Source organism: Lissotriton vulgaris, chromosome 1_1, assembly GCF_964263255.1.
Source record: "Lissotriton vulgaris chromosome 1_1, aLisVul1.2, whole genome shotgun sequence".
NCBI lineage: Eukaryota > Metazoa > Chordata > Amphibia > Caudata > Salamandridae > Lissotriton > Lissotriton vulgaris.
The window spans coordinates 250,848,713-250,867,690 of NC_141685.1; the positions used below are offsets into that span (position 1 = coordinate 250,848,713).

Here is an 18,978-nt window from a genome sequence, read left to right on the forward strand (position 1 = left end):
AATTAGTCATGGCATATGTAGCGAGGGTACGCCACCCACAATGTCACAAACAGAATTTGTGGGGTTTCGCTGAACCAGCACATAGTTTATTCTAGAATAAACAGTTTCCTCTGGGATCACACCTAATGACGTAGTAATTAATCTTTTTTTCCCTAAGATAGCTGAAATATGTTCTGAATATATCGTGCATGACACTAATGATGTTCTGTTTTGTACTGGGGTTGGAGTGAAATAAAACCATACCTCCTTAAAGTTGGGCAATTTCACGCGTTGCAAAGAAATGCTTAGCCCCCCGAGTTTTCACAGATGCATAGTTTAATTCTCCAACACCCTGCACCCCAGACAGATGTCCTCTCCAATATAATATGACATCTAGCTACAGGTATTTGCATTTCCCTGCTGTCACTGGGGCTGCACTTGCTCTGAGTGACAGACAGTAGGGCAACACAATGTCCTCTGATTGGCAGCTGTGGCATGTGCTTTCCCAACTGCAGGATGTCCGGGAACAGAGAAAGGAGCAAGGAAATGGAGCCACTTAGTTTATTCAACGACAAACGGCTGCGAGTAGCGCCCATTAACTGTGCGCAATCGCAGGAACATTCCCTTCACAGAGACCCGACTGTTTTTCTGCCCCAATTAATTTACCCAGTTTTGCCAGTTTCGCAGTTTACGACCGTGCCGTGGTGGTATATATATATTTTTTTTAATAGCGCCCTTTCAAGAACTAGCAGTTTCCTGTTCCGCAAGCGCGCTTCTATGCTTATTTAACATACCTATTATAAATATAAACTAATGAAGAACAGTGCTACCATCCAAGTCAAATTCATCTCATCTCACCATTCTGGTCTTACTCGTTCGAGAAAACAGAAAAATACCAGAAGCCATGCACCTTAATGCTCTAGGGTATTATTTTTGGGAACCCCTCCGCTAAAGGTATGTACACCTATTGCCAAAATGGAGGGTACAAACAGGAAGTCATCTCGAGGTTCCGAGGAAATCTTGTATAGTGAACTACTCGCAAATACAAGAGTAGATGAGATATCCAAACTATGCAAATCTGTTTGTTTATGCTTATGTACCATGTGTACTTCTTTTAAAAAGGATTACTGGCTGGCTTTAACATATGTGTTGAAAGGCGCTTAGCCTGAGCTTTGATGTGTCAGCGAAGCCACCATAAGTGTCAGATTAATTGATCCTATAATGACTTTTGGACCACATCAATCTCGCGCCCTCTCTTCAGAAGTCTTTGTCGGGCCTGTTGATGGGCTATCAGGTCGTGACATGTGAGCACTGGAGCAAGCAGTCGCCGAGATGCGCTTTGTTGACGTGTACTTACTCAAAATATATTTAGAGAGTCGTATAGCGCCGCGTGTCTCTTCATGGTTACTTCATAGTGCTGCATGTTTATGGGTTAGGTTCAGTACTTAGTCAGCAGGGGGAGTGGACCTGCGCAATTTCCTTGTGGGAGCATGCAACCATATGGTGCCACCATATGGAGTTGCGGCTCCCGCAAGGAAATCTCCAGACGTGCACGCGTTGCCATTGAAGGCAATGGAACGCGTGCATTTGTTAGGCTTAAAATCCGAAGCGATAGGTATAGATCCTTTTGCCTATGCAGCACGCATGCGTGCTGCATAGGCGAGACCTAAAAAGGAAATAAATTAGGATAAATGTTTACATTTCTCATTTATTCCTTTTTTCCACAAGTGCTGTAACACATAGAAGGCGGAATATGCCTCTTTTGATTGTTTTTGTGCAGGAAGGTCTTCCTGCACATAAACAATCATGGACACGACGCAGATACGCTTGCACCGTGGTGTAAGGGTGCATGCGTTGGCACTAGGCTGCAGTTTGTGCACCTGTGCACCGGCAGACAAGACAGGAATGTGCCATAGCTTGTAGAAACGACGTCTTCCTTCTCTTTTCTTTTGATGCAGGGCAATGCACCTAGAAGGCTTCTGGCACTGCCCTACTCCAAAATATTGTAAATCGGCTACTCATTTTGGACTTGCATCGCTCTTGCACCAAGTTGCATCTCATTTTATACCAGGATCACAGCTTACCGGGATCTGATGTATAACATGTTTCCAGCTACAACTTATGATTTACTGTCTTATAATTTACAAGAGGTCCTTGTTACTGCGGTCTCGATAGCTACTGGTTCGCGTCTGCTATAAAGCAGCAAGGGTTCCTACCCAACTGTTTGGGGCACATTCTGTTCCAGGTGCTTCAGTATCCAAGATATATTAATGGTTGGTTGCATTACAAAAATTATTTTAACAGGTGCCAGTGACTATTCTAACCACATGGTTGAGGACGATTATGTCTGGGAATAATTTCATACCAAATGTCCGGTCACGGGCTGCTCCTGATGCCATGGTTCTTAATGTTATGATTATTTCTGAATGTTTAAACACCTCAAGGTCCCGATTTCTGAATTTCTGTTTCAGCAATTATCACAAATCAGTGGGTGATATAAATGTTGTTGTGTATTATAGGCGTTAAACTAGCATAATACGAAGCCTCCGATCCTGTAATTTTTGCTAGCATTCGCGCCAAGAATTTTCAATTCTATTAAGGACACGGAGGCGAGGATTATCCCATGTTACTATATTGGTTATAATTACCCATCCGCATGTATTTGATATGCTTTTTAAGCAAAGTTACAGGTTCTTCCTGTCTCGTTCTTTTCAGGTTCGGAACAGACGACGGAGCAGGTGTGCTTCTGGTTTCGAAGACGTAAACTTCCCAGTTGGAATGTGGTTCTTCCCCGTTGGAGGATGGTTGTTGGGATTCCCTCTCCTTGGTTTTGGACTGCAGTTATTAATGTTACTGACTTTTAAGGTTCGAGCAAAAAAAGAGGAAGAGAAACAGGATCCAGTGGCTCTTATAGGGCTGTACAGGATGTGATGAATTACGAGCATCATGGGAAATATAGTTTTATTTGCATACAAAACGTTTTCATTGGCTGCTGTTAGTAGCAAATAAAAGAAAGAGAAGCATAATCCTCGCCTCCGTGTCCTTCATAGAATTGAAAATTCTTGGCACGAATGCTAGCAAATTTTTTATTGAGCCTGCAGTGTGTGAGTCACATCACACACTGTGGGATAGTGCTCCTGTGCACGAGGTGTGAGACTCACAAACAGAGGGATGGTACCGGAAGGATTAAATAATAAAAATGAGGCGGAAGGAAAGACAGAAGAATATAAAGGTTAATGTTGTTAATTCAACGTTTTCTTCCCCAAGTTTCTAAACTTGTAATAGTTGATGTTTGAGTCACAAAAGTCTTCTGCCGAAACCCGGGATCGAACCAGGGACCTTTAGATCTTCAGTCTAACGCTCTCCCAACTGAGCTATTTTGGCCGCTCATGCTGCATTTGTGACTGTTGTGAATCTAGTGAACACACCCTGGAGCTGTTTTGCTCGGAGGAGTTGTTTCCGGGTTCACGGGTCTCATTTACCCCCTGCCCCTCTTAGACTGGTGAGTGTCTCCGCCTCTTTCTTCCCATTGCCAGGAGCCTGGCACAGAATATACAGAGCAGGGTCCTTGTGCCCAGAATATGCCCATCAGAACCACAGCCACAGGCTATCACTACGAAGGGTGCCTGGGGTCCTTATTGTACCCCTAAAATACCCATCACAATGACTGACCAGATAATAAGCCTTTGAAATACACCTCTGCCACTAACGACCCCACCCGCCAGGGGACTGTGCCACAGAATGCGCAAATCAGATCCAAGGCGCTTTAAACGCGTCCATCCGAATTATTGAGCCAAATTAAACTCATTTAAAGAGCCCCAGAATTCCCGCATCTCTGATGCACCAATCAGAGTGAAGGAGGGCAGACACCGTCCTAACTTCAATCTGACCAAAAACAACCCGAACATTACAAATGTAACTAATGCTCTTCTTAGAGAGCACCCCCCTCTCCCCACCGGCCCCGGCCCCACCCCCCCCTCCCCCCCCCCTGTCTGGATGGGGTCTCAGCTCTGCTGCTGTGTCCAGTGTGCACCCCCACGGCTCACCTTTCCGTCTCCGAGGTTGGTTTCAATAATAGTTTTTCATCCCCTGTTCTCGGGTTCAGCGCGAGTCACAATAAAAACGAACCCCTCCTGGCTGCTGATGTGGCGGGGTCGGGGCCCGCCCCCTCCTCCAGCTGTTTTTACATCTGGCTCGGTGGTGCAGGGCTCACGTTCTTGCCTTGAGTGCGGCAGAGTATGTGTGTAATCAAATGCAAAACCAACCCTGGTTTTTTGAAAGTCACTTGTTTTGTGACTCGCACCTTTTCAAAGTATCCATTTATTGAAATGTGACTTTACAAAAAGAAAAGAGGGCTCGTCCGGGATTTGAACCCGGGACCTCTCGCACCCTAAGCGAGAATCATACCCCTAGACCAACGAGCCAGCTGTGTAATGGTGTGATAAAGTGTTGAATATGGCGACTCTATCTCTGCTATGACACTATCTGTGTTTTATATTATTCATGTCTGTACCCACCTTAGTCGCAGGAACTCCCAGAGGACATTCCAATTAAGACCATAGACACTACAGGGTTATAACGTCACAGCATGGCACTAATAAGAATAAAAAATAAAACAATTACAAAGGTGTGTAAAGTATGTAAATTTATTTTCAGCCTAGCTTCGAGGCATCAAAAAATCCAGCAACATATCCAATATGATGCAATTCCACAATATTCAATTTTCAGGAGTCTTGCAATTACGTTTCATAATCCAACTTCTGTTAGTTTTTCAGAACAACACTTTTTTCCAATCGGCCCAGTCAACGCGTTTCGTCCCTGAGGACTACATCAGGTTTCTGAGTTCCAGTACCACATATTTCCAATGGTGTTTAGTGTACCGTCTGGTTCTGTATCTTCCTGGGGAATCAGTCTCTTCCCCTGGGTGGTATAGTACCCCCCTGATTCATCTCTGCCGTGTGTCCAGGCAGAATGTCATGAAAAAAATACCTAGAATTTGGTTGCTCAATAGGTGTTGCTTCTAAGAATGTGAGGTCACGAAAAGTAGAGCATACGAGTTTAAAATATATTCAGTAAAATGCACTAATGCGACGCTAGGGCTCACACTGCTGGTGTTTATTTTTAGTGTCTAATAAGAGATAATGCCTGGTCAGGGAGGACGCAGATGGTGTAAGCTCCAGAGCAGAGTGAGAGGGCATCAGGGTTACATGCCCACTCTCTGAGGGTGTGACAGGCTGTGTCTGTGACCTTTGGCCAATCACAATCACTGGTGCAGTCCTACAAAGGAAAGACACCTTTCCCCTTCAGGGAGTGTCCGCTGTCCTTGGCACGGCCAGACAGGCCTTTTATTCCATTGGGCATTTCCCCAGTAGGCTGCAGAATGCAACACACATGGAAAGAGTAAAAAAGCAAGAGAAATACAAATATTTCGACTCTTTATGCCTACTTTGGGAAGGCGTACGGTTTTGCCGCTGCCCCAGGTTCATGTGATTAAGTAAATCTGGGGCAGCATCGAAATCAATGGGCGTTGAAAGGGAAAATCCACCATCAACACCCGAGGAAGGATTCCGACCGCAGAGTACAGCAACACAGACACTTGCGCAGCTTTGCCTTACTCCATGTCTATGAGGCCATGCAACGGCCCACAAAGTGACTTTGAGTTGCCTCACAGATATGATTGAGGCGTCCGAGCCATTGGAGCGTCAAAAAAAGTGACGACCCGGCAGTGCCGGCATCTCATAAATAAGCAATTCAAAAAAGAAATTGAACAACGAGCCATGGATACCGTACCTCCCTCTTGTTCACAATGTATTAATAATATTTGTATTAATAAGAAATGTGGGCATTCATTAACACCTTAGCAGCTATGGAACGTCCAGCTCCAGTGCTGAACGTTCCATTGCGCAGGTGCGGTTGGAACGTCCAACGGCCGACGGCAGCACTCCCGAAGTAGTGGTGCCGTCGGCCGTTGGAATAGGCGCAGCACTTATGAGGTTAACCGCTGCCCAAGGGTGGTCAGATATACTCAAAACACAACTAATAATGCACCACAAATGAAGTGAGTTACAATCAAATTCCCTAGAAAACTTTCTCAATTCTTTTTTTATTCTTCCGCTTGTCAAAACATCCAGGGCCTTATTGATTAGGTTCTTGCACCGCTGGAAAGTTTCTTTTTGTGACATTCCGTGGCGCAGGAGCCTGATCCATATTCATGAAGCAGCACTAAGCCACTTTTTTAGTCTTAATACTGCTTTCTAAATATCGTTCCCTTTAACGCATGGTGTTACTGGGGAGCGATCCCAGCAACATCCATGGCTTTTTGGCACTGCCCCAGCCTTACAAGAAATCATAACTTTGAGGCAGCGCCAAAAAAGTACCGAGGTACAACAAGGAGAAGTATCTTTATTTCTCCTCATTTTTTCTCTTTTTGTGAGTGCTGCACACAGCAAACATCATAAATGAGGTAATCAAGGCCTTATTTATGAGGCCCCTACGCTGCAGCTGCATCACTTTTTGTGACGCTGCGGCAGCGTAAAAATGCACCGCACTGCGCCATATTTACAAAGTAACGCATCTAGGCAGATGTGTCACTTTGTAAACCACTTCACTACAGTATACCTGCTTTAGGTATAATGCATGCAGGTTGGGCGTTCCAACTCAGAAAAACCATGTGGAAGTGGCGCAGAGAAATCTATGCGATTTCACTGCGACACTTCAACAACTTGACTGCGTTAAATCCTTACACCTGCTTCAAGGGATGCAGGGCCTTTTTTTGTAAAACATCCCGTGAAAGCACGCATGATGAGCTGAATGTTGAAGGAAAGCATGTAGTGCCCGCAGTAGGAGAAAAATCCTTAAAGAAAATAGTGCTTACAACAGCCGCGCCACTGCAGGTAAGAGCGCTGGGGTGGTGGGGCCAGGTGAGGGGGATTTTGAGAGACTCTCGAAATTCTACCTCACGCGGCCCGGCCTTTGTTACCTGCAGCGGCGACAGCTGGCTTGCAGACTAAAAAAAGACCTACCGTGTAACAACCGAAGTAAAAGGGCAAGTCTTTATGGGATGTTATAAATGAAGACAAAGCGGTATTAAGGAGGGACTAACAAACCTATTAAGGAATCAGGAGCCAGCATTTTTGAAGGACAATGGTACAAGCCAATGACAAATATGGGCGGAGAGAGGGCGGGACTCCAAGTACAAATTCCAAAACGGCATGCATCGCAGAGCAGCGCATGCGCTGCCCAGGCTCGACCTAAAAATATCAGTGACCAACGAACCAAGAAAAATAGAAAGTACAATGTGAGGGTCAGAGCTTCGTCTCAGGGACCCTGCAGGAGGACAGCCCCAGGTTTCCCAGACACCCACGTGCATGAGCAGCTTCCCCTGGACAGTAGGGTGAACAACTGCCGTAAATTCCATGGACTGTCCGGAATTTGGATCTCAAGTCTGTAGTCTTTGACAATCCCTTTTACGGATGCCTTTTATCCGTAACTTTGGACATTGCAGGGAACAGCACTGTTCCCCTGCATGAAGCCTCAGCTCCCTGATGGGGCCGCCTCGCACTCTTCCTGGCAGCCTCACCCGCCCATTGTCATTCTGTCTGCCGCTGATTGCCACCTCCAGAATGAGAATGGGCCAGTCTGAGCCCTCACAGCGTGTGGTGGCCTCCTCTTGCCTCGGCCTAGGGCAGGGCATTCTTTCAGATGGAAGAAATGTGCAAACACACCAATGCTGCTACGTGAGAATCCAGTTCATTCAAAGAAGGTGGGAAAACAAGTTAAAAGAAGGGGCTAGAGTTCTTTCAGTCTCATCATTTTAGAAAAGTGCATTTTCAATATTATATTCAACGCTGCAATGGTTTCTGCTTTTTTCTCTTATGCAACTAACAACCATTGACAAAGCCAATAGTTTTGGCTTGTAGGTGTAACATTACTTGTTGTGTTAATTTTCTGGATACAATGACAGAAGAGGCAAATTACCAGTCCGGCAGCACACTATGCTAAGCATAGATTTTTACCTTAGGTGTTTTAAGCCACACCCTTAATTACACTAAACACCTCCTTTGCAGAGACCCCCTCCCCCCCCCCCCCCATTTTGTTTCATCCTGATTAAAACCCTTGAATCAACAGGCTGTGATGTACCTTGGGATGAATGTTGCACTCTACAAAAAACTCTAAAATACAAATACAACACCATGCCACAGTCACCTAAATTCCTGGCACTCTGCATCATGCTTGACTGATGACTTCCACTTTTTCAGATTGCCTGTGTGCAGGGGCATAGTGAACCCTACCCCTTGCTTTAGGAACTACAGCAAGGGTGAAATTCTTGATGGGCCTCTTCTATCTGCAGTTCTGCAGTCAAGGGCTCAGCTCTTAATTAATATGAAAAGGTGAGCGAGTGAGTAGTTGAAGGGATAGGTGGATGGCTGGATGGATTAGTGAAAGGGTGAATGGATGAATGAAAGGGTGAATGGATGGATAATGAGAGAAAGGATGGATGGATGGATGAGAGAAAAGGAAAGTGGATGTATGGGTAGAAGGGTTGATGGATGGTAAATGGGTGGATGGATGAGTGGATGGATGGGTGGATGAGTGGATGGATGAGTGTATGGATGGGTGGAAGAGTGGATGGATGAGTAAAAGTGTGAATAGATGAATGAAATGATGGATGGAAGGATACATGATGAATAGGTTAGCAAATGGAAGAATATGTTTGGATTTGGATGGGCTTACTTATATACTATTGCGCGACCTCCTCTGATGTGTCTGTAAAACGTTACTTTTGTCCCAAAGTTTGGTCCTGAATTTTTACACTCACTGTCCTGAATTTGCGCCCATGCCAGTTGGTCACCCTACTGGACAGGGTTTTACTTACAATGCAGGGACCTGTAGTCCTATCATGTCCCAATATAGAGGGCAAACACCGACCTGTGTTAGGTGCTCATGCTGGACCCGGGGAATGAGCAGGAGCCCCACTCGCCTAGAGGAGGGGCTCCCTTAGTTGCGCCACGTGACCAAGCATCACTCTGGGGGCTGGTTTGAGGAGGGGTCCAGACTGGCTTAAGTTGCGGTTTCTGGAGTGTCCAGGGGTAAACGAAACCGAATCTTATCTGGCAGGTATTTAAGGCAGTGCCTCGAGGGGGACGTCCTCTTTGTCTCCCTGGACCACAGCCGCAGAGTGACGGAAAAAGACGGTCAAGAGTGCAGAGCTTCTGGTCGTAGGCCGAAGAACAACGCGGTGGGTTCAGGGGGGCCGGCGTAGTTTTATTTACTTCAGGTTTAGCGTTTATAATGACTATCTGTATTTTAGGTTTTGGTTTTCTCCTGGGAGCGTTTTAAATTACTTTACTGGAGGCGCGTAATGGGGTTCATTGCAGCTCATAACTATCGGGGCAATGACTGTGGCTCAATTGTTTGAGAGCGCGCCTTTGGCCTGGGAGTCCCGGGTTCGAGGTCAGGGTTGGAGGAAAAAGCGGGTCATGTTGAGGAAAAGAAGCTGAAATAGGATTTTGCACACAATGAAGAACTTCGTCTGTAGGTTAATTTTGATGGCTGTTTACATTATTGTACAAAGAAGGGGGGGGGGGTTGCATATGGTTTCTTTCACTTTTTCTCCTGTGAAGGCTTTCAGCTTCAATCAGTTTACATGCAAGCCTGTTGCTAACATGGTCCGCCCTAACATTTATTTATTCAACAATTGAAGTGTGGGGTGAGGTAAAACAAACATTTTGAATCGGCATGTTGGGTTCTTTTCCGATTGCTTTTTGCCCTAGGTGAAGTAATGCGCACATCGCTTAGCAGTACACAGGATCACACGAAAACGAGCTGCATCATAGTGTACAGTGCTTGCCTCGGTTCTCTCTTCAGGCGGCAGTTCGCAGGGCTACGATACTGGCATGCTTGTATGCTGGCCCTAGTTGGCGGGTGTGGGTTTAAAAGCTGTGTCGCTTTTGGCCTTTGCTGCAGTTAGTCATGGCAATTAACCTGGCGCTATTCAGCTCAGGCGGGTGTTTTGGTATTAGAAAAAGGTGTGTTTTCCGAAACTGTTTAAGGTTGTAATGTTGGCTCGGAATATGTCAGACAGAGGATCGGAGGAGCAGACCACCCGTATCTCCTCCTTAAATAAAGTTTGGTCCTGAATTTTTACACTCACTGTCCTGAATTTGCGCCCATGCCAGTTGGTCTCCCTACTGGACAGGGTTTTACTTACAATGCAGGGACCTGTAGTCCTATCATGTCCCAATATAGAGGGCAAACACCGACCTGTGTTAGGTGCTCATGCTGGACCCGGGGAATATAAGATCTCTGATGAGGGTGGGGGGGGCGTGCACGTCCGGTCCAGTGGCACTCTTACTTTCACAATGTGTCTGTAGGTTCTAACTGTTACGCCTAAATAGATAAAAGTGACACCTTCGTATAAAACAATTCCCCATTCAGAGCCCGCCTCCAACATTCTATTTATTTAGCATGAAGAATACTCGGTGAAAAGCATTTTCCATGTAGTTTTTTGATTTTAATATCATATATGTTTATATAAATAATAAGCCTCAATTACTTTTTACTTTTTCAATTACTTAAAAGGAAAAGACACAAATGCTGTCCAAAAGGTAAAAGACTTCTAAATATTTAAACTTGTAAAGGTGTGGCCATAATTAAAAAGCAACAGCAAATTGTAATATCAGTATAACTTTATAAATTGCATTTAAAAAAGAGTTTTCTATCGTCAAAACGTTTGCTTACTTAAAAAAGTTCATTCCTCCCCGTCGGGGAATTGAACCCCGGTCTCCCGCGTGACAGGCGGGGATACTGACCACTATACTAACGAGGAACCGATGAAGTTCGACCTGCTGAGCCGCTCCCCATGTGGCCTTCAAGCCGCCTCTCCCCGATATGCTACCGGTTCGTGCCATTTATCAACTCCTTGACACCAACACAGGGGGCCACGGGCTCAACAAACACACACACTCTCTCCCACGATACACACACAAACACACTCCTCCCTCACACCTCACAGCAACCCCCTCGCCTCCAGGCAGACGCTCTCAGCAGCAGCCCCTGATGCCAGAGTCACCACAACCAGCTCCCAAGGCTGCTTCAGACGGGGCCCCGGACTGGCTCTTCAGCCCAGGGGCCCCTGGCTCTGTACGATGAGGGGGCATTGCAGCGGGGGCGGCACACAGGGAGGGGGTGGCGGGAGACACCACCCCCCTCACCCCCGCCGGAGGAGAGAGCTGGGCTGTAAACGTGAAGAGGGGAGGCAGGAAAAGCCCAGGCGTGTGAGGGTCCGAGAAAGAGGCGCTTTCTATTGTGAAGCAGAGGGAAAAAAAGGAAGAGTTTGCAAAAATCCTTCGAGCCGGATTTGAACCAGCGACCTAAGGATGACAGTCACTCCACTACAGTCCTCCGCTCTACCAACTGAGCTATCGAAGGCTCTATGATGTGTGGATGACAAGGCGCTATAGCACATGAAGAGAGGTTCTGTAGTGTACCCAACTGGGCAATATTCTGTGTCTAAACACTTGATAAAGCTGCAAACCCGACAGATATTTAACTAACAGGGAAACTTCAGAGTCCTGACTGATTTCATGATATATTTACATTTATTATTTTGGGATCCAAAAGTTAATAAAGGGTTATGTAATCTAGTTATATCTATATACATGTAGCGCTCAAACACCGTAGGTTTCCTGGTATTGGATCAGAGTTATATTTGTTTATTTATTTATTTAGGGTGTTTCGTGTTTACTTTTGGATACATTAGTGCTGTTGATCCTGGGTAACATGCGTTATGGGGTTTTAAGAGTTAATTTTTGGGGTTCGGATGTTCTTTGTAGCATTAAATACTTAAATGTGCTTTTGAGGTTCATGCATTTTAATGATAAAAATGGTATTCACCACGAGATCCACAAGTTAATAATAGGGTTATGTTATCTAGTTATATAAATGCCAAACTTCATCAGGTGTTACATTTTATGCTTCTGGGCTGTGATGTTGGTAAAGGTGATTCAGTCACTGGAGGTCGCCAACGTCAGCGAGTCCCTGTCTGTGAAACACCCTCAGACCCCAGGGGCCCCAGGGGGCCCCAGGGGTTGGTTTTACTTAAAGTTCAGGGGCTGGTCCTTGTAAAAAAGATCTGTTTAAATACCAGAAGGTGTCAAGAGGGATGTCCCCTCTGACCTATCAGAGCTCTTATATGCCGTGGGTGTAACAAAGGTGATAATAGGAGGAGACTGGGTTGAAATGCTGGGCCATTGTCAGCCCTTTGCCCCTCGGCAGCACCGTCTCACGTCAGTACCACCTCCTCTATGAAAGAGGCCTGCCAGGAATCCAGTCTGAGGGGTCAGAGGGCAATCAGAGGTCACCGGGTCATAGTTGTATCAAGGTGGGGTGTTTACTTCCGGTGCCCCGGGGGCCTCCGTACTCTGGGCCCCCAAACTAGGGACCAGCCCCCCCTTTTAACACCTGAGTCAGAATAACAAGACAGAGCAGCCGAAAGCGTCCTTGGGGACCCGCATGTATGAAAGGAATAAATGGGGGAAAGAAACTGCACCCTGACCCTATCAGTGCACACCTCTTACATCCGGTGTAAACATATATGTTTATTTTGATTTATAGCTTGTTTACATTTGACATGAATAAACATGGAAACATTTGTACTTCTGAGTGTTTTATTTGCCTGCCCAGGCTGCAGTCGTATCCTATCTATATGTAAAAGTCTCGCCATTCGGTTCTTATAAATTGGCATGATGAGAAAAAGGAACAACACAGCAGAGAATGCCTACAAATGTGTGTTTATTGCTTTTAACCTCAGATGTTTACTTTTGTAAACACACACACCACAGAGGCTCCTTCCCCGCTCTCCCAGAATGCCGTGCGGGATTATTCGGGGTCTGCCCCTGTCAAGGCTGCTGATGTCCCATTGCTGCTCCAGGGCCCTGTGGGCTGTGAGTGCTGCCCCCTGGCGGTCACTCTGAGCATCTGAAGATACCTGAGAAGAAGCCAGGGTGACCTGAGCTGGTCCTCCCTCCTCTGTGTCAACCAATCGAGTGTCAGGACTGGGGTCGGGGCTGATGGTAGGACGAAAGGACTGCGTGAGTGGAGCCCCCTGGAGGGAGCCTGGGGCCACTGCCAGGTGCAGGGGATTTGGTTCAAGGAAGCAGCTGGACGGTAACTGCAGAGGGGTCTGTGGGGCCCTCAGCCTGGTGAGGAGATACAGGAGTGAAGGGGGGTCTAGGGGAGAGGGCGTGGCTTTGTCAGGGTGGGGGGGGAGGAAAGTAAGAGGCAATGCGGGGTTCTGGGTCTGGAGAAGTTCCAGGGTTGTAAATAACGAGACATGAGCAGGTTGTTGCAGATGTTTGGAGGAGGGCAAAGGGGTGGGGGGCTGTGACCCCATTGATGGTCAGATCCTGCGAGTGTGATTTAGTGTACAGACAGATAACTGATAGGCCTGACGTGTCTCATAGACACTATGTCAAATGTTTTTCATGCAGCCTCCCATATGGTCTAGCGGTTAGGATTCCTGGTTTTCACCCAGGCGGCCCGGGTTCGACTCCCGGTATGGGAAGTACAGAATTTTGTTGTTGCAAGATTGAAAAAAGTATTTTATTCCTTCCAAACCAAAATGGCTCTGGAAGTCCTAATAACTCTCACTTGCGTCTCTTCCCTTCTATCAGTCTAAAGCCCTCTGCGGTTTACCCCGACCCCTCGGCTCCTGTTCCCCCCCCCCCCCCCCTTGCTGCACAGCTGATGTAGTATTAAAGAACTGGAGTGAAAAAGCCACAGATCGATACTATGAAGGGCTATTCGATGTTTGCCTTTTTTCACACAACGAAGAGTACAGATTATATATAAATTGCGCGTGGCTTAAAACGAAGGCACCCGTTTCCTGTGCTCTCACCGTGTGAAATGCTCGTTTCTTTCCTGCTCCGCCCGTGCTATGGGAGAGGCGCTTTAGAGTCTGTGTTGTGACATTAATAACCCGCTGTGTTGATTTATAGGAGATGAGGATTCAGGAAGTTCCTGTTTTCTCTCCTCTGTGGGGGCAGCTCCTGTGTCGCCGCTTCTCGGCACTACACCAACTTTAAGAGTAAGTTAAAGCGCTGCCCCAAAGGACAGTTTAAAGCATCAATGTGTCAATTTCCATGTGTTGGTTAAAACAAAGTTTCGTGTACAGTGTTTTAAGGATTTAATTGAGAAATAGACTTCTTTAATTGGACGTTTAACATACACTGTTAACCAATCGAAAGTCAGCACTTATGTGAAAAGTGACGGAAAGGTCTGTATGCGGTTCCATGGTGTAATGGTTAGCACTCTGGACTCTGAATCCAGCGATCCGAGTTCAAATCTCGGTGGGACCTGAGATACTTTTATTTTTCACTTCATTTGTTTTATATTATTCTAGGTATTGAGCAGGGCGCCATTTGTATTTGTTATTTGCTTCCAATTATTCAGGGTCTAGAGTAGTGGGGCACCTGTATCTCGAACATACCCCCTCCCTTCCTGTTTTCATTCTCCTCCTGGTCTCTGTGGACATCCATACATTCTCTTTAGGCGGTGCTGGGCAACACAGGTGTTTTATCATTCCTGTGCCTGTGTGGACACCTTTCTCCTGTGGCTGCACAACAGTCACACACACAGTGTGGACCTGACTCCAGCGCCCTTCACACCGGATAATTTACAAGGAGACACACAGACGGGACAGCAGGGTGTAAAAGAAAGACTTTAATAAAGTGTTAACAGATACAAATTAAAAATGCTTTTTGTTTTATTTCTGCACTTTATTGGTAACTACCCAACTTATGAAGGGTGATGACAATTCCACCAGAACTGTTGGGCAAAAACAGTTAAATATAATCTGTTTGTCGCGTAAAGCGCTCTAATGGCAGTGGGCCGAGTTTACGCTAACAGCAACAACAAAAAACAAGCATTGGCATAGCCAATAGGTCTCGCCTTTGGGGCCTTATAAGTGCAACAGTTGATGTTGTTATACCAAGGATATTGAGCTGCATAACTAAATACTTATAAGGTCCCAAAAGCGAGACCTATTGGCTATGCCAATGCTTATTTAAGACTTGTGCCCTTACAGTACCTGTAGATTGAAGTCGTGGTGAGGCACCGTGACTTGACACCCATGCACCTGTTAAAAGCACTCAGCGCCTGCTCTCACCATTACAGGACACAGGCCACTCACCTCCATACACACAACAGGGGAGCGCGTGTCTCCACTCACCTCCATGCACACAACAGGGGAGCGCGTGTCTCCACTCACCTCCATGCACACAACAGGGGAGCACATGTCTCCACTCACCTCCATGCACACAACAGGGGAGCAGGTGTCTCCACTCACCTCCATACACACAACAGGGGATCGCGTGTCTCCACTCACCTCCATACACACACCAGGGGAGCAGGTGTCTCCACTCACCTCCATACACACAACAGGGGAGCGGGTGTCTCCACTTACCTCCATACACACAACAGGGGAGCAGGGGTCTCCAGTCACCTCCATACACACAACAGGGGAGCAGGTGTCTCCACTCACCTCCATACACACAACAGGTGCGCAGGTGTCTCCACTCACCTCCATACACACAACAGGGGCGCAGGTGTCTCCACTCACCTCCATACACACAACAGTGGAGCAGGTGTCTCCACTCACCTCCATACACACAACAGGGGCGCAGGTGTCTCCACTCACCTCCATACACACAACAGGGGAGCAGGTGTCTCCACTCACCTCCATACACACACCAGGGGAGCAGGTGTCTTCACTCACCTCCATACACACACCAGGGGAGCAGGTGTCTTCACTCACCTCCATACACACACCAGGGGAGCAGGTGTCTTCACTCACCTCCATACAGACACCAGGGGCGCACGTGTCTCCACTCACCTCCATACACACAACAGGGGAGCAGGTGTCTCCACTCACCTTCATACACACAACAGGGGCGCACGTGTCTCCACTCACCTCCATACACACACCAGGGGAGCACGTGTCTCGACTCACCTCCATACACACAACAAGGGCGCACGTGTCTCCGCTCACCTCCATACACACAACAAGGGCGCACGTGTCTCGACTCACCTCCATGCACACAACAGGGGCGCATGTGTCTCGACTCACCTCCATACACACAACAGGGGCGCAGGTGTCTCCACTCACCTCCATACACACAACAGGGGAGCAGGTGTCACCACTCACCTCCATACACACAACAGGGGCGCACGTGTCTCGACTCACCTCCATACACACAACAGGGGCGCAGGTGTCTCCACTCACCTCCATACACACAACAGGGGAGCAGGTGTCACCACTCTCCTCCATACACACAACAGGGAAGCAGGTGTCTCGACTCACCTCCATACACACAACAGGGGTGCACGCGTCTCGACTCACCTCCATACACACACCAGGGGCGCAGGTGTCTCGGGGATTCGGAAGGAGACGTCTTGTCCCCCCATGATTTAACAGAGGTGGGCAGCAGCTGCAGTCCCTGGGGGCCAGGGGTCTGCAGGAACTGCCCTTACTGTGGGTTCATGCAATCCATCAGCTTGCAGGGCCCATAGTGGTCCAGCTCTAACCCCTGGCAGTGTCCAGCTTCCTCGCTGTGGCACCGTCTGATTATTTGGAAGATAACTCCGTTGGTGACAGCACAGGCCCCGCAACCTCCGGCTTTGACTCCATGCGAAGCCCATACCGATCCCCATAAACTTTTCTCCTCTTCACACACTACGTTTAACATGAACAAATGAACCATTTTCGAAACACCGACGCTTGGTTATGGCAAATTTAACGTATAAAATTGCACGAGAAGTTTCTTATTTTAATAATCGCAACTAAATGAGCACTTAATCACTTAACGCTCTCTGAAAAACCAATAAATGCAATTAAATGAGTAAAAGCGCTCTTAATCCCATATCACTCTGAAAAACCAATAAATGTAATTAAATGAGTAAAAGCGCTCTTAATCCCATAACACTCTCTGAAAAATCAATACATGTAATTAAATGAGTAAAAGCGCTCTTAATCCCATAACACTCTGAAAAACCAATAAATGTAATTAAATGAGTAAAAGCGCTCTTAATCACTTAACACTCTCTGAAAAAACAATAAATGCAATTAAATGAGTAAAAGCGCTCTTAATCCCATAACACTCTCTGAAAAATCAATAAATGTAATTAAATGAGTAAAAGCGCTCTTAATCCCATAACACTCTCTGAAAAATCAATAAATGTAATTAAATGAGTAAAAGCGCTCTTAATCCCATAACACTCTGAAAAACCAATAAATGTAATTAAATGAGTAAAAGCGCTCTTAATCACATAACACTCTCTGAAAAACCAATAAATGCAATTAAATGAGTAAAAGCGCTCTTAATCACATAACACTCTCTGAAAAACCAATAAATGCAATTAAATGAGTAAAAGCGCTCTTAATCACATAACACTCTCTGAAAAACCAATAAATGCAATTAAATGAGTAAAAGCGCTCTTAATCACATAACACTCTCTGAAAAACCAATAAATGCAATTAAATGAGTAAAAGCGCTCTTAATCACATAACACTCTCTGAAAAACCAATAAATGCAATTAAATGAGTAAAAGCGCTCTTAATCACATAACACTCTCTGAAAAACCAATAAATGCAATTAAATGAGTAAAAGCGCTCTTAATCACATAACACTCTCTGAAAAACCAATAAATGCAATTAAATGAGTAAAAGCGCTCTTAATCCCATAACACTCTCTGAAAAATCAATAAATGTAATTAAATGAGTAAAAGCGCTCTTAATCCCATAAAACTCTGAAAAACCAATAAATGTAATTAAATGAGTAAAAGCGCTCTTAATCCCATAACACTCTCTGAAAAACCAATAAATGCAATTAAATGAGTAAAAGCGCTCTTAATCCCATAACACTCTGAAAAACCAATAAATGTAATTAAATGAGTAAAAGCGCTCTTAATCCCATAACACTCTCTGAAAAACCAATAAATGCAATTAAATGAGTAAAAGCGCTCTTAATCACATAACACTCTCTGAAAAACCAATAAATGTAATTAAATGAGTAAAAGCGCTCTTAATCCCATAACACTCTCTGAAAAACCAATAAATGCAATTAAATGAGTAAAAGCGCTCTTAATCCCATAACACTCTGAAAAACCAATAAATGTAATTAAATGAGTAAAAGCGCTCTTAATCCCATAACACTCTCTGAAAAACCAATAAATGTAATTAAATGAGTAAAAGCGCTCTTAATCCCATAACACTCTCTGAAAAATCAATAAATGCAATTAAATGAGTAAAAGCGCTCTTAATCCCATAACACTCTCTGAAAAACCAATAAATGCAATTAAATGAGTAAAAGCGCTCTTAATCCCATAACACTCTCTGAAAAATCAATAAATGCAATTAAATGAGTAAAAGGCAAAGAGCTGGAGAATGCGGGCATCGATCCCGCTACCTCTCGCATGCTAAGCGAGCGCTCTACCATCTGAGCTAATTCCCCATCTGCAGCACTGACGGGCAGCTGGAGTGATGACGCATTCTACAGGCATGTGTTATCTCACATCACATTTTCCTTCCTAGAATGAGCCAGAGTCTAGACAGAGGTTTGTTCTGTGATTCCCAGTTGCTCCATCTGTTGCCATTGAAGCGTCTGACACAGCTCGTGCATGCCGTGTGCTCCTGCATGTCGTGTGCTCGTGCGCATGCCGTGTGCTCCTGCATGTCGTGTGCTCGTGCGCATGTCGTGTGCTCGTGCATGTCGTGTGCTCGTGCGCATGTCGTGTCCTCGTGCATGATTTCAATGTGCACACCAGCCCCTGCCCCAGTTACGTCATAGGAGTTTGGCATTCATCGAAGTGACTCTGTTGTGCCCACGGGTGGCAGAACGGGTGGTCCTCGCCACACATCACATTTACTTCCAGTTTACCTCACTTGTCTGCAGTGCACTTTAAACTCGCCTCTGCAGGGTGTTGCTTTTTAAGGGTTTTCTG

General features: G+C 45.9%; 6 non-coding genes across 6 annotated transcripts; 2 read left to right on the forward strand and 4 right to left on the reverse strand.

Annotated features, from left to right (window-relative positions):
- Window positions 1-4,331: 4,331 nt before the first annotated feature.
- On the reverse strand, window positions 4,332-4,403 carry TRNAP-AGG (transfer RNA proline (anticodon AGG)). Its single transcript has one exon. It is a non-coding gene; the product is annotated as a tRNA-Pro (tRNA).
- Window positions 4,404-10,735: 6,332 nt separating this feature from the next.
- TRNAD-GUC (transfer RNA aspartic acid (anticodon GUC)) lies at window positions 10,736-10,807 on the reverse strand. Its single transcript has one exon. It is a non-coding gene; the product is annotated as a tRNA-Asp (tRNA).
- Window positions 10,808-11,323: 516 nt separating this feature from the next.
- TRNAY-GUA (transfer RNA tyrosine (anticodon GUA)) lies at window positions 11,324-11,409 on the reverse strand. Its single transcript is given in 2 exon segments — window positions 11,324-11,359; window positions 11,373-11,409. It is a non-coding gene; the product is annotated as a tRNA-Tyr (tRNA).
- A 2,062-nt stretch (window positions 11,410-13,471) lies between these two features.
- Window positions 13,472-13,543, forward strand: TRNAE-UUC (transfer RNA glutamic acid (anticodon UUC)). Its single transcript has one exon. It is a non-coding gene; the product is annotated as a tRNA-Glu (tRNA).
- Window positions 13,544-14,264: 721 nt separating this feature from the next.
- TRNAQ-CUG (transfer RNA glutamine (anticodon CUG)) lies at window positions 14,265-14,336 on the forward strand. Its single transcript has one exon. It is a non-coding gene; the product is annotated as a tRNA-Gln (tRNA).
- Window positions 14,337-18,415: 4,079 nt separating this feature from the next.
- TRNAA-AGC (transfer RNA alanine (anticodon AGC)) lies at window positions 18,416-18,488 on the reverse strand. The gene has a single exon. It is a non-coding gene; the product is annotated as a tRNA-Ala (tRNA).
- Between the last annotated feature and the right edge of the window lie 490 nt (window positions 18,489-18,978).